At 42.1% G+C, this 14,045-nt stretch overlaps 1 long non-coding RNA gene across 1 annotated transcript in view; it reads right to left on the reverse strand.

The window, feature by feature from the left end:
* The window catches only part of LOC108287470, an 11,696-nt gene extending 10,452 nt beyond the window's left edge, over positions 1 to 1,244 (reverse strand). The window contains exon 1 of the long non-coding RNA XR_001818343.1: positions 1,184 to 1,244. This is a non-coding gene — a long non-coding RNA (uncharacterized LOC108287470). The remainder of the gene's footprint in view (positions 1 to 1,183) is intronic.
* Positions 1,245 to 14,045: the final 12,801 nt, after the last annotated feature.

The raw sequence follows: 14,045 nt of genomic DNA on the forward strand, positions 1-14,045 counted from the left end.
CCACCACCACCACCACAACCTCCACCACCACCACATCACCTCCACCGCCACCACCCCCACACCACCTCCACCACCACCACCGCCACCGCCACCACCACCACCACCACTGCCACCACTTGGGATAATAAGCCACTTGGGCAATAGCTTTTCAATAAGCCACTTGGAAAATGCTGATGATAACAGTATTAAATGTCTTGGAATTTAGGCACTTGAAACTTGGTGGGGAGGCAATGATAGAATACTAACACCTCTTAAAGTTTCATAACTGAGTAGGCAAACTGTGACAATGTATGCTATGATACAAGCAGGAAAAAGAAGCTGATTTGAAGGAAAATGCAAAGCTTAAAGTTCAAAAGACTTTATTATTATTAGATATTGGAGAAAAATGTAATTTTGCAAAGATAATTAATCGGAATCAAACATAATTAATCAGCTCCTAGAAAATCACTCAGGAGCAGTCATGGGAAGAATCTAAAAAACCGGCAGCTAAGCAGAATGTGAAAAACTCTTTTTCAATTTATTTAAAATAAATACAATAAAAATATTCCAATGAAAGTGGGCAATTGAAGTGATAAGTTTGATAAATTAATGCCTCTGTGGTTTTACACATTCTGATACCCATCAAAAATGATTCATTGAGTGATTTCAGTTGTAAATTGCGTCTAATCATGAAACAACTGAATTTTCTCTTTAACAGCAATGTATACATTATGTTTATTTACAATATAATATTTATTCTGGAAATGATATTGGATTTTGTAAAGTAATCATTAACTTTTAGAGATTTAAACTGTACTATTTACAGATGAATTGACAGGATGTTTCAGATTTGCTTCCAAATTACCCAGTGGAATGCAGAAAAGTGGATCAGCATTTAGATGGCATAGGACTGGCCAGGACCAAATAATCCTTTAAGCAGGGTGATAAACACACGAGGTTCCTTATATTATTTATCATTACTTTTGCATGTTTGAAATTTTCCATAATAAAAAGTTTTTGAAAAATACAATTAGATTCCGAGATAAGTTGAAATTGTGGTGGTATTGAGTGTTATCATTTTGAGAGGACTGGTAAAATTCAGAGATAAAATTCATCTCTCTGGTGGGCTGCACAATAAGCCCCTTGAAAAAAAAACAAAGAAATCAAACTCAGGCAGAAACTAAGGGAATTTCAACCTACCCACCTTTATCCTGTGCTCACAGTAAGTTCTAAGATGTGGCTTCTCCCAGGAGTCTTAGTTATACGGTAGTGTGTATATATATATATATACAATGAGTCACATGTTTTCCTAACTCAGCTTAAGTGGTCAGACCAATTTGGGAGAAGTATTGTGTAAGAAGAAACACAGCAATTTTTAAAATACATTATTCAAAAAGAGCTTATTTCCAAGGTTTCCTGTTTTTGTCTGAAGCAATTATATACTTCAGCAGAAGCCTGGGTTCAAGGTTGGTGGGAGTCCTTATTTATCTACACTTTGAAAAAAAAATGCTCAAAATGAAGTGTGTTTTCAGATGAAAAATTCAACAAAATGGTGCTTTCACATTTAATTTGGAAAACCTGGTAATGTAATAAAAGTTATTTCAGGCTGTATGTCAATTTTATGTCTTTTTAAATAGCCAAAAAGATTGAGATTATCTTCCCATGCCGGGAAATGTCAGTATTCAAACAAGACCTTTCTTTCAATTTAAATGAGATTTGTTTTTGTTTGTTGTAGTTTGAGTAAAGCAGAAGTTTCAAAAGACGAAACTGTAAAAGATAAAAACCAAAAAATTAGAGAGGGACTACATCATCAAAGGCTTTAAATGATAAATTTCCATCTATATGTAAAGGAACTTTTAGTTGTACACACAAGGGTGCCCAGCCCCTTTCTAGTATATCTTTTATCTGCAGAAGCCAAGTCAATCTCCTGAAAGAGATTTCCTGCTTTATTCTGTGAATTGGCAGTTATTAACATCCACCCCCACCTGCTGTGGGTAGGTCACGGTCATCTCTGAAGATAACCTAGAAACAGCCTTAACACAGTGACGATGTCTCATGGGCAGGATCTGGAGCCCATGAAAACTATTCTCACCTTGAGATTTCTATTGGAAGTTGGAAGAGATCTGGTCAACTTTGTACAAAATATTAGTTCCCTTCCTTATTCCCCTGGAGGACAAGTATACTTCCTGATTCCACTGACTTTGAGCTTGGCCAGGTATCTTACTTTGGATAACAAAACAGGAGCAGGCATAAGAGCAGAAGGTTTCAATGTGCTGTGTGACCTGGCTTCTCTCCTAAAGCTCTTTGATCTGTTATAGGAAGAACATGTCATGGGCTACTGTTGATCAAGGACAATGTGGAGATCAGAATCCAATCTGAAGCCTGAAGAAAGCCTGAAGCAGAGCTGCTCCAAATGGCCCATAAACGTGTGAGCGAAAAACTATAAAGGCTTGTTGCAAGCCTCTGAATTTAGCAGTGGTGCTATGGTTTAAATATTTTTTGTCCTCTCTAAGGATTTATGTGTTGGAAGCCCAACCTCAACACCATCATGTTGTGAGGTGGGGCCCTTGGGGAGCTGTTTAGGTCAGAGAGCTCCACCCTCATGAATGGATTAATTCCACCATGAAAAGGGCTTGTGGGAATGGGTTGCCTCTCTCTTCTGCTCTTCAGCCCTGTGAGAACATAGCAAGGGATCATCTTGAAACCAGAGACCAAACCTGCAGGCGCCTTGATCTTGGATATCCCAGCCTTCAGAACTGTGAAAAAGAAATTTTTGTTTTTCATAAATTACCCAGTCTCCAGTGATTGACAGCACAGAACAGACTAAGACAGGTGGTTTGTTATGCAGCGTTCCTCCCATAATAGCTGAGTAACAGAAAACATCTGCACACACAGGAACGGAAACATGAGGGCAGATGCATTTCTTAGAAAGAATGCATAAAGCCATGACTCAACCTGTTTATGGCTTGTGGCTTATGGACTGTGGTGGAGTAAATGTGTTCTCCCTACCAAATTCATCTGTTGAAATCCTAGCTCCCTAGATGATGGGATGAGGTGGTGGGGTCTTCAAGAGGGAATTAGGTCATGAGAGAGGAACTCTCCTGGATGGGATTAGTGTCCTTATTAGAGAGAGAGCTCCCTCCATCCCTCCTGCATGTGAGGACCTAACATGATGGCCATAGATGGCCATCTATGAACCAGGATGCAGGCTTTCACCAGACACCAACTCTGCTGGTACCTTGATCTCAGACTCCTTGGCCTCCAGAACTGTAATAAATAAATGTTTGCTGTTTAGACAGCCAAAATGGATGAACACATGGACCTTATTGAAAATCTAAAAAATGTCTTGATCAGGTTCTTCCCAAAATAGCTTCCTTGCATGCACCTGCCTCTTTTCAGGTCTCCATACCATATGAGCCCATCTGATTGGCAGAATCTAAAATATGTCTGGAATTCAAGACACAAGGGAGTTTAGGATATGTAGCCTTTTAGCTTTCCAGCCCCTGAAACTCAGGAGGAGGTTATGATCAACTTGAGTGAACCAAACTATTTTTTCTAGCAAACTGCCAAGGAGGAGGTTAGGGAGGAGAATGAAAAGATGAAGCTGGAGAGAATTAGGAGAAACTGATGTCATATGACAATAAATGATATGAGGAAGAAGCAAATGGTTAATTATTGAAAATAAGTGAGGCAGAGAAACACTATGTAAGAATGTAAAGTACTCCTGAATTGGGCAATAACAATGTCCCTCAACACCAAAACGAGCTGTGTCACTGGTAGAAAGATGAGAAGGAAGAGACAATGACTCCTAGAATACTCTTTCCAGAGCTTGGTTGAGAAAGGAAGGGGAAGGATCTGGTTACCATCCATGAGACCTTGTGTGATAGCGAAATCACTCCTCAGTAAGGGATTGACCAGCTCTGCTGTGGATGGACTAGAAAAGTTTCAATCTCTCTCCTTTTTGTCATTAAAAGAAATCCTCTCCTTGCTTTCTAAGTTAATGGGTCTTCTTCTTGGGTCTTGCAAATCATCTTGTGAGTGAACAAAAGTGACTCTCAGATTTTCTTTGCATCTTGTTGTTGTGGAATTATCCTTGCCCACAGCATAGGAACGTTCCCTGAAGCAGCTGTCTCTGTGCTCCACTTTTCTTCTTGCCTCATGCAGCCTGTATCCCATTATCCCAGGCCAGGCTGTGTCTCTTACTCATCTTATGATACTCACAGTCCTCCACCCCCACAGTTCTCTAAGTCAAACCATACTTGGCTTCATGACTTTGGTAGATCCTGCCAATAATCTTCCAATATCCATCTTCACTTTTTTTTTTTATAAAAGAATCCCTGAGTTTTACATTAGTCCACCTAGACACTAATTTCTTGTCTTCTTAAGCAGCTAGATGTGATTCTGTCTGAAACAAAGGGACTCACTTGTGCCTAAGCTGATGGCTGGCTGGAGAAATCTTGGGAGCCATATATTGAATTAAGTATGATGAAGCTGTCCTACTGACCCAGGCCACTTATTCTGGACTGTTAATGGGAGGGAGATAAATTTGGATTTTAGGTAAGCCATAGTGTCGTTTTCTTTTTTACTTGAAGGGGATCAAGATATGCTACCCCAAAATATGCGACATTAACATAAGGTTTATTTTGACCTGAAAACAACTGAAAATCAACAGATATAGGAAGAGCTCTCTACCCCGCTTTTATCTGTCTAGAGGTTGGGCATAAATTTCCCTTTGTTACGGTGTCTTTCTATATCCTGTGCCAGAAAGAGGAGAGCAACTTGTATCACCAGAAATGAAGAGTTGGCACTAAGATAAATCTGCATAACAGACTTTAGGAAAAGAATCTTTATCTTCCATTAGTTTCCCCAATATATTTCCTAGTTACTTCCCCATGATTTATCATCCTTTGAAGTTCAAACTTTTCTTTGTTACAGTTATATGTAAGATAGAAGTCTAAGTACTTCTAGTAGTTTCACTTCTTTTCTATGAACTCCTATGCATATAAATATTAGTAAAAATCACACTTTTTCTCCCATTAATCTATCTTTCGTTAGTTTAATTCACAGGCGCCCAGACAATGAACCTAAGAGGACAGAGGAAAAGTTGTTTCTCCCTGAAAGACTATACAATGAATAATACAATGGTCACAAGGCACATTACTCTCCTTGATAACAATGGTTGTGTGGTCCAGCTGCCACACAACAGCCAAGGCTGGTTTCACAATGTAATTTCAGGTACAACTTCCATAACTTGTTCTCTGCCTATTAGAAGTCTCCTCTGACTAGAACATCAAAGATGTTTCTCTTCTCTATCTCATAACATTGGGAGAATCTGGGGCAAGAATGAACAGCACCTTGAAGGATGCTCCTGGAAGATTTGTCTTCTTGGAAACAATATACATATTTCCCAGTCAGCTAGCTTGCAACAAATTCAAGCTCTACCACTTAACAGCAAGGCTACTGAACTTTTCTGTGTCTCAGTTATAAAATGGGGTAATAATTCTGCTTGTCTACAAAAGTTGCTATGACAATAGTTTTAAGTGAAATTATTATGCAAGTTTACATTATTACAATGATACAGCTAAATTATCCTGCTTTTGCAAGTTTTAGGACAAAACACGACCATATAAACCAATCCTTGAGCCTCTCCCTGGACCTTGGAAAAGTCTGTGTCATTAGCTTCATAGTAAATCCACTCTGACTACCTCATAGGGCAATTAGAGGATCACACAACATACAGACAGGGCCACTGGAACAAAGGTCACTTTGTGCTTATTACACAAGTGTGACCCCTCCAGATGGACACAGGGCTCAGGGCTTGGACGGCAGAGCAAGGGCTAGATTTTAGCCCTCTCTATTTTTCTTGGTTAGGGGCCTTTGGCATTGGAAAAACTGGAGGTTGCTGATACAGCTGGGAGTTGGTGCACTCCACAAAGGTACTTGGCCAACAGGGTGGAGGTGAGCAGGGACCACATTCAAATCCCCCTTTTCTTGCCACGTTGTGTGTCTCAACATGCAGCTGCATATAACCTAAGAAGAGGGCATGTCTGGCTTCACATGAAGTCTCTGTCTTTCTGCTAAACCCTGTGCCTACTTTTTGCTAATGTGTGCAGAGGTGCCTTAGAACCGGTGGGTGGGCCAGTGCATTACACCGGTGTAGGCAGCAACCCTGATCCCTGGCACACAATAAGCACTTTACAAACGTCAATGTTCCTTTGTTTCCTATCCCACCCCTCATTCTTTCCTATCTATGTAATGCTTTCCTTACTTGCTCAACAACCTTGTATAACTTAAGGTCGGTAAAAAAGTTAAGTTTGCATATTTTGAAGCAATTAGAGACCTAAGTTGCTGCAGGGAATTGCCTGACCAGTGTGTCCCAGTGCTTCCAGGGGATTTCACATAAGACAACATCTTTGGGGATGTTGCCAGATTCCTTGACTATATGCATTAGTGCACCATGACAAAGAGGCTTAGCTTGGCCAAACTTCAGCGTCCTGAGCCCTCGCCTAAGCCCACAGGTGTATTTCCTTATAAAATCCAGTTTTAGCAAGAACCCTGTTAAGTCAGTTTAGCAAGACTACCCCCCACCCACCCTCAATATCTGAGTAGGTTCACCATCTCCCAGGTTATTATCCTGGCCTATATCAGCAAGAGTCTTGTGAGGTTGCCTTAGACAGAATTCCCCTTACTCCTTACGTTTTCTCTTAGTAATTTTCCATCCACTGACCACCACCCTGCTTCTCCACTATAAACTTGTTTTTTTTTTTGTTGGGAGATGGAGTTTCACTCTTGTTGCCCAGGCTGGAGCGCAATGGCACAATCTTGGCTCACTGCAACCTCCACCTCCTGGGTTCAAGCGATTCTCCTGCCTCAGCCTCCTGAATAGCTGAGATTGCAGGCATGCACCACCATGCCCTGCTACTTTTGTATTTTTAGTAGAGATGGGGTTTCCTCTATGTTGGACAGGCTGGTCTCGACCTCCAGATCTCAGGTGATCAGCCCACCTCAGCCTCTCAAATTGCTGGGATTACAGGTGCAAGCCACCACGCCCGGCCCTTGGCTATACATTTCTACTTGCCCATGCTGTATTTGGAGTTGAGACCAATTTCTCTCCCACTGCAAAATCCCATTGCTGTGGTCCCTATATGTGTGGTGATGGTCCTGAATAAAGTCGTTCATACCAGGTGTTATTAAGTATCTGTGAACAATTTTTTAACTAGCAGGGAAGGAATTTTCAGTTGTACCATTCTGGAAATGCCCAGAGCTCATCTTAGGGAAAGTCAAGCCAGAGGGCTGTACCTGGCCAGTCTCAGGTGATGTGTGTGTTGCGGGTGGGGAGGGTCAGGTAGCCAAGCATCAAAGTCCTCTAAGGTTAGACTTTGCCTGCCCTGTGGTGGGAAGACTTGAAGCAAATTTCTCAAGCGCCCTGTTTTCTAAAAAGCAGCCACTAGAGGGCTCTATAGGGTCTGTCTCTCTCTCTCTCTCTCTCTCTCTCTCTCTCTCTCTCTCTCTCTCTGTCTCTCTCTCTCTCTCTCACACACACACACACACACTCTGCTTTGGACCTTTTCTAGGCTAGTTGGTGGGTTTGAGAGCAGGGTTAGGTTAGGGAGCTGAACAGCAGAACAGCAGAGGCCTTGCTCACATCACCCACATTATCACTGCTGAGTGAGTTACCTTGGGGTAAAGGAGCTTCCAAGACACACAATTTATCCACTGAAATAGTCACGCATTTAAAATGTTGGTAGTACAAAGGCTAATTTACACTCCCACCAACAGCATTTGAGAATTAACCGTTGATCCACATACCTCATCAACACTGGGACATGATCAATCTTGTAAAACTTTCAACATGCTAGATTGAAAACACATATTGAGCAAATTTTCGTGTCTTAATTAGCTGTCTATATTTTATCTGTTCACATCCTGTTAATATTGCTTGCCTTGGATGGACATTAAAAATGGTAGATTTTAATCCACAAAGTCTCACTGGGCAAAGGAATCACGGTTCCTGTTTAGCCCCTTCCCACCGTAATAGCAAATCACCTTGGCCTGGTCCTCATTCCCTTCCAAACAAAACGCAGTCATGTTCTTGTGCAGACAGTGTTTGTGTTGTGTGTGATAGCTCAGTGTGTCCACAGTTTGATGATTGAGGCTGTAGATTGGCAGCTCTGCCTGCTTTCTAAGACTTCGTGTAGGGCACAGCGGGCTCGCCCAGTTGCTTTCCTCAGCATAATGTAGACTGTTCAGGAAGTGTTGCAACTAACAGATATGTTTCAGCCTTGGCTTCTCCTTCCCAGCGAATAAATCTAGTATGTGATTCTGACCACAGCTAATGTGTAAAACAGGGAATGTGGCTAACATCTATGCCATGAGGAAAAATAAGCACTAAAGAGCTGCCCTCTGCTGATAAAAAAGCCTACTAGCATAACCTCAGATTCATAGTATGTCGCAGCTTATGCTTTACATGGTCTGAGGATTTCTTTTTCACTTAAAAAAAAAAAAAAAAAAAAAAACCTTGGCTTTCAGGTTATCCATAGTTATTTTCAAAAAAATATGTGATAGGGCCGGGTGCATTGGTTCTCGCCTATAATCCCAGCACTTTGGGAGGCCAAAGCGGGCGGATCATGAGGTCAAGAGATCAAGACCATCTTGGCCAACACAGTTAAACCCCGTCTCTACTAAAAATACAAAAATTATCTGGGTGTGGTGGCAGGTGTCTTTAGTTCCAGCCACTCGGCAGGCTGAAGCAGGAGAATTGCTTGAACCCTGGAGGTGGAAGTTGCAGTGAACTGATATCATGCCATTGCACTCCAGCCTGGTGACAGAGCGAGACTTTGTCTCTAAAATAAAATATAAATACATATATGTATGTGATCAATTAAGAAAATTCAGCAATTTCTTTGAAAGGTGCAAAAAAATAAAGTAACTTATAGCCCTACTAAAGATCACCACACAAGTAACATATTTTCTATTTCCTCTTAGTGTATAACTACATATATACATGTATGATATTTTTCCCCAAATTAGAATCCTGAGTCTACATTCTTTTCACTTATCATTAGCATTTTCCTGTCTTTAAAAACTCTTCAAAATCTGATTTTTAAAGGCTAAATGATATTCTACTATAAAGATATATCATAATTTCTTAACAAACTTCCTCCTGTGCCAGTGTGCTTGCTTGTTCTGCCCACTGCGTCCTCTCCTTGGGCACATGGAATGCTTGCATTTCCCAGCCTCACTTGCAGTTCCGTTGGGGCCATGTGACTGGGATCCAGCTGATAAAGTGTAGGTGAAAATGACTGGCCCTCAGCTGAAACTCTCATGTCCCCCTCCAGCTCTCTTGTCTGATGCTATAGTGACCTTGGAGGTTCTAGTTGACATGGCTGTAATATGGAAGCAACTGAGATTCCTGAGTTACCACTTGGCAAAAAAAAGACCATCTAACTGGCATCCAACTATGTGACCTGAGTGAGAAGCAAGCCTCTGTGAGTTACTGCCCCTAGTGAAGTGATGCCTTAAGTAAACCGACCTAACGGAAGAGCTGCAAGTGGCTTCCAACTTTCCATTACTGTAAGAAAATAGCAATATTTTGGTTATTTCTAATTACGTTGCTGTCATAAATGCGAAATGTTTGGGTTTTTCCCCCATTTTAAATAAGTGGATAATTACTATTTTCATCTCTTTATTTTTATGTAAGTTTGTAGTTTTCTACAGAAAGCTTATTTATTTATTTATTTTTTTTTTGAGATGGAGTTTTGCTCTTGTTGCCCAGGCTGGAGTGCAATGGCACTATCTCAGCTCACCACAACCTCCACCTCCCAGGTTCAAGCTATTCTTGTGCCGTGGCCTCCCTAGTATCTGGGATTACAAGCATGCGCCACCACGCCCAGCTAATTTTTTTTGTATTTTTAGCAGAGACGGGGTTTCACTGTGTTGGTCTGGTTGGTCTTGAACACTTGACCTCAGGTGATCCACCCATCTTGGCCTCCCAAAGTGCTGGGATTACAAGTGTGAGCCACCGTGCCCAGCCCAGGAAGCTATTCTTTAAACAAACAAATATTAAAAGAGTGTGGGCCAGGTGCAGTGGTTCATGCCTGTAATCCTAACACTTGGGGAAGCTGAGGCAGGAAGACCGCTTGGGCCCAGGAGTTCAAGACCAGCCTGGGCAACAGGGCAAAACCCTGTCTCTATGAAAAATACAAAAATTAGCTGGCCATGGTGGCACATGCCTGTAGTCCCAGCTATTCTGGGGGCTAAAGTGGGATTGCTTGGGCCTTGGGGGGTCAAGGTTGCAGTGAGCCCAGATCACACAATTCCACTTCAGTCTGGGCAACAATGTGAGACCCTGTCTAAAAACAAAAACAAAACAGGAAAAAAGAGAGAGAGTGTGTATGGAGAGAGACAAGCTGAATCGTCTGCTGAATGTGCCGGAAGTTGCCATCTGGTGATGAGCTGACCTGGAACAAGGGTTACCTCTTCCCCGTGTGTCCCAACCCACTGCCGTATGGGTTGAGGCATCTCTTCTTCAGCTCTGTGAATCTACTGTCTAAAACTGTTGCCAGGTGCTAGGAGCCAGCATTCTCAGACATTGCTGCGCAGCCTACATCTAAACTCTGGCTATTTGGCACCTAAGGTCTGTCTAGCTTACATAAAACCCATTTGTTAATAAGCTCAACCCATACATACAACACTAAATTAGTCTCTCTCTTTCTCTGTTAATTATCATTTTATTCATTTTAATTTTTAAATTATATATTTATATAAGGAAAAATTCAAAAGATAGAAAAAGGAGAGTTAAGTCTCTCCTTTCTGTTCCTTACCCACCCAGGTACTTTCCTAGAGGAAACTAATTTTGTTTTTTAAAATATATTTTACGATATTTTATCCTTTTCTATCCTTTTTTTCTTTTAAAAAATGCACACTTTAGGAACTGTTAAACTTTTATCCATTGCCTATAGAATTCAGTGCAAAAATCATCATGTGACATCAATATCTTTCTTTATATCTGGCTCCAAACTTTCTTTATGAAGAAAGTTTTATTTCCTTCCAATAGGCACATCTCTTTCAATTTAGCAGGCCTGGGAATTGCCTCTTTGATGAAGTCTGCTTTTATTTGTTCAGATCTTTCTTCCAGCCTGGAATGTCTGCCTCACTGCCTAACAGTCAGTCAGAAATCTCTGGGTCTTCATTGCTTCCAGCAACCAATTTAGTTTCTCCCTCTCTTGTACCACCTTCCTTTTGGCTCCCACAAGGCTATACTGTAGAAAATGGGTTTCCCCTCCCTCCAGTTTCCCTGCAATTCAGAAATCCATTCAGAGCTTAATCACACCGGCATTGTCCCTGGAGACATGCAGAGCCCGGTAGTACTAATGACACGGTGGGTAAAAGGATGCCTTCACCAACAAAGTATTCTAGGAAACAACATTGCTGTTCCCATGAGAAAAAGCAGCCCCCCTTGTCAGGGGGAAGATCCCCTTTCAGACATACCCTCTTGCTAAGTTCAAATAATTCTGCAGTTCTCTCTAGTGTCTCTCCTAGGTTTGTACTTTTTCTTTCTCATAACTCTTAACCCCATCTCCACTAGAGCCAAAAGTCACCACTCCTCTGAACTCCCGAAAGGCTATGGCCTGTGCTTCTCAATCAGTGCTTATCACAGATAGTCTTTATCGTAGTGCACAACCGGACGGTAAACTTCTTGAGGACAGGGACCAAGGCACAAGTTATTCTCTGGATTATATCCAAAGAACCTAGTCCAATACCTTGTATATAAGCATTTCATAAATATTCATTGATTATAAATTGAGTATAATATTCAAAAAATAATAAATGAAGCTTCTTCTCCAGCAAGGCATTCTTTGATTTCTAAAATTATTATTTTTAAAAAGTAATAATACCAATGATAAAAAGTCAATGTGCAGACAGCTCTGAAATGAAAAGCCCATGCTTCTCTTATTCCTCCCCCTCCATCTTTAGACCTTCTCCCCACGAACAGCCTGTTACCAATTTCTTGTAATCCTATCCAGAACTTTATGTATATACTCCATACATATTAAGAAGTTAAATAGATGAAATGGATATACTATATATACATTTCTGACTTTTGCTTTTCTCACTGAGTTGTGCATCTTGGACATATTTCCATAGCAGATACATGCATAATCTTCCTTCTTTTGAAAGGATGAATCATGGTTTTCAGTCTTCTATCGGCAGATTTTTAGGTTGTTACAAGTTCTTTGTTAGTACAATGTTCTTCTAATGAGCAGTTGTGTATTTGTGTGTGTGAGCATGTGTATTATCATTTTGCAAGTATGGATGTTTGTAACCCTAAATACCCAGTCAAGTAGAATAAAAAAAGTCAGGATCGATCCAAGATGGCGGTTTAGGAACAGCTCAGGATTGCAGCTCCCAGTGAAAGCACAGAGGGTGAGTGGACGCCGCATTTTTATTGCCCACAAACTAGGAAATTCCCAGGTGGAGGAGCCCCACGGGTCGCCAGTACGGCTGTTTCAGCCAGGACGGCTGTGTCAGCTGGCAGGGCTGCGTTGCCCTGCGTGGCTGCTTTGTCAGCGCCCCGGCGCAGTGGTTCTCTGTACAAAATACACCGGTCCGGGTGCCCTTTTGGCTGGCGATTGGAGCCATGGGAAGTTGCCCACTCATCTGTTTAAAAAGGGGACTGAACAGGGAACCAGAACAATAGATTCCAGGGCAAAAAAAAGCACCAGGAATCTCAGTGTCTCTGTTTAAGCCAGCGCAGTGAGTCGCTGCACGGGAAAACACACAGATCCCGGCGCCTCTTCAACAGGCGACTGGAACACCAACTTAAAAAAAAAAAAAAAAAAAAAAAGGCTCTGAGACAGGGAGCCAGGCAATTAGGCTCGGCTGTTCCCACCCCCACAAAAGAACAGCAATCAGAAACTTTCTGGATTGAGAGTTTCACAGCAAGCGCAGCTGAACCCAGGATAGTCCAGCTCTGTGGGGGAGGGGCATCCGCCATTACCGAGTCAGCCCACCAATACGGAGGTAGTCAGCCAATGCTGAGGCAGCCCACCGTTGCCAAGGCAACCCGCCATTGCCGAGGCAACCAGCCATTACAGAGAGAGTTCGCCATAACAGAGGTGGGCCACCATTGCGGAGGCAGTTCTAACTACACCCATATAAACAGGACTGCAGGGAAGTTCACTTGGCAGCTGGGCGGAGCCCACAGCAGCTCAGCAAAGCAACCACAGGCAGACAGTGACTAGGCTGCCTCCTTGCTGGGCAGGGCAGCCCTGAAAGAAAAAAAAAAGAAGGCAGCAGCACAACGGAAACTCATAAAGCCCTAAATCCCTAGGACAGAGCACCTGGGAACCAAAAGCGGTTTATGAGTTCTGCTGCAGCAGACCTAAGCGTACATGCCCAGCAGCCCTGAATGAACAACGGAGCTCACAGCTCAGCATTTGAGCTCCTAAAAAGAACACACTGTCTCCTCAAGAAGATCTCTGACACCTATATATCCAAAGGGCCACCTCATAAAGGAGAGAGCAGACTGACACTTGGCGGGTATCTTTCTGGGACAAAGATAGCAGAAGAAGAAAACTGGTAGCAACCTTACTGTTCTGCAGCTGCTGCAGGTGATCCCCAGGCAAGCAGGGCCTGGAGTGGACCTCAGCAGACCTACAGCAGAGGGGCCAGACTGTTAGAAGGAAAACTAAGAAACAGAAATAACCTCATCATCAACAAACAGAACGTCCACTCAGAGACCCAATCTGAAAGCCAGCAAGTACAAAGACGACAGGTGGATAAATCCATAAAGATGGGAAGAAACCAGGGCAAAAAGGATGAAAAAACCCGAACCAGAACACCTCTCCTCCTACAAGGGATCACAACTCCTCACCAGCAAGGGAACAAAGTTCAATGGAGAACGAGTGTGATGAAATAACATAATCAGACTTCAGAAGGTGGATAGTAAGAAGCTTCTGTGAACTAAAAGAACATGTTCTAACCCAAAGCAAAGAAACTAAGAACCTTGAAAAAAGATTTGACGAAATGCTAACAAGAATGGACAAAATAGAAAGGAATATAAG

Source organism: Cebus imitator, unplaced genomic scaffold (genome assembly GCF_001604975.1).
Source record: "Cebus imitator isolate Cc_AM_T3 unplaced genomic scaffold, Cebus_imitator-1.0 Scaffold344, whole genome shotgun sequence".
NCBI lineage: Eukaryota > Metazoa > Chordata > Mammalia > Primates > Cebidae > Cebus > Cebus imitator.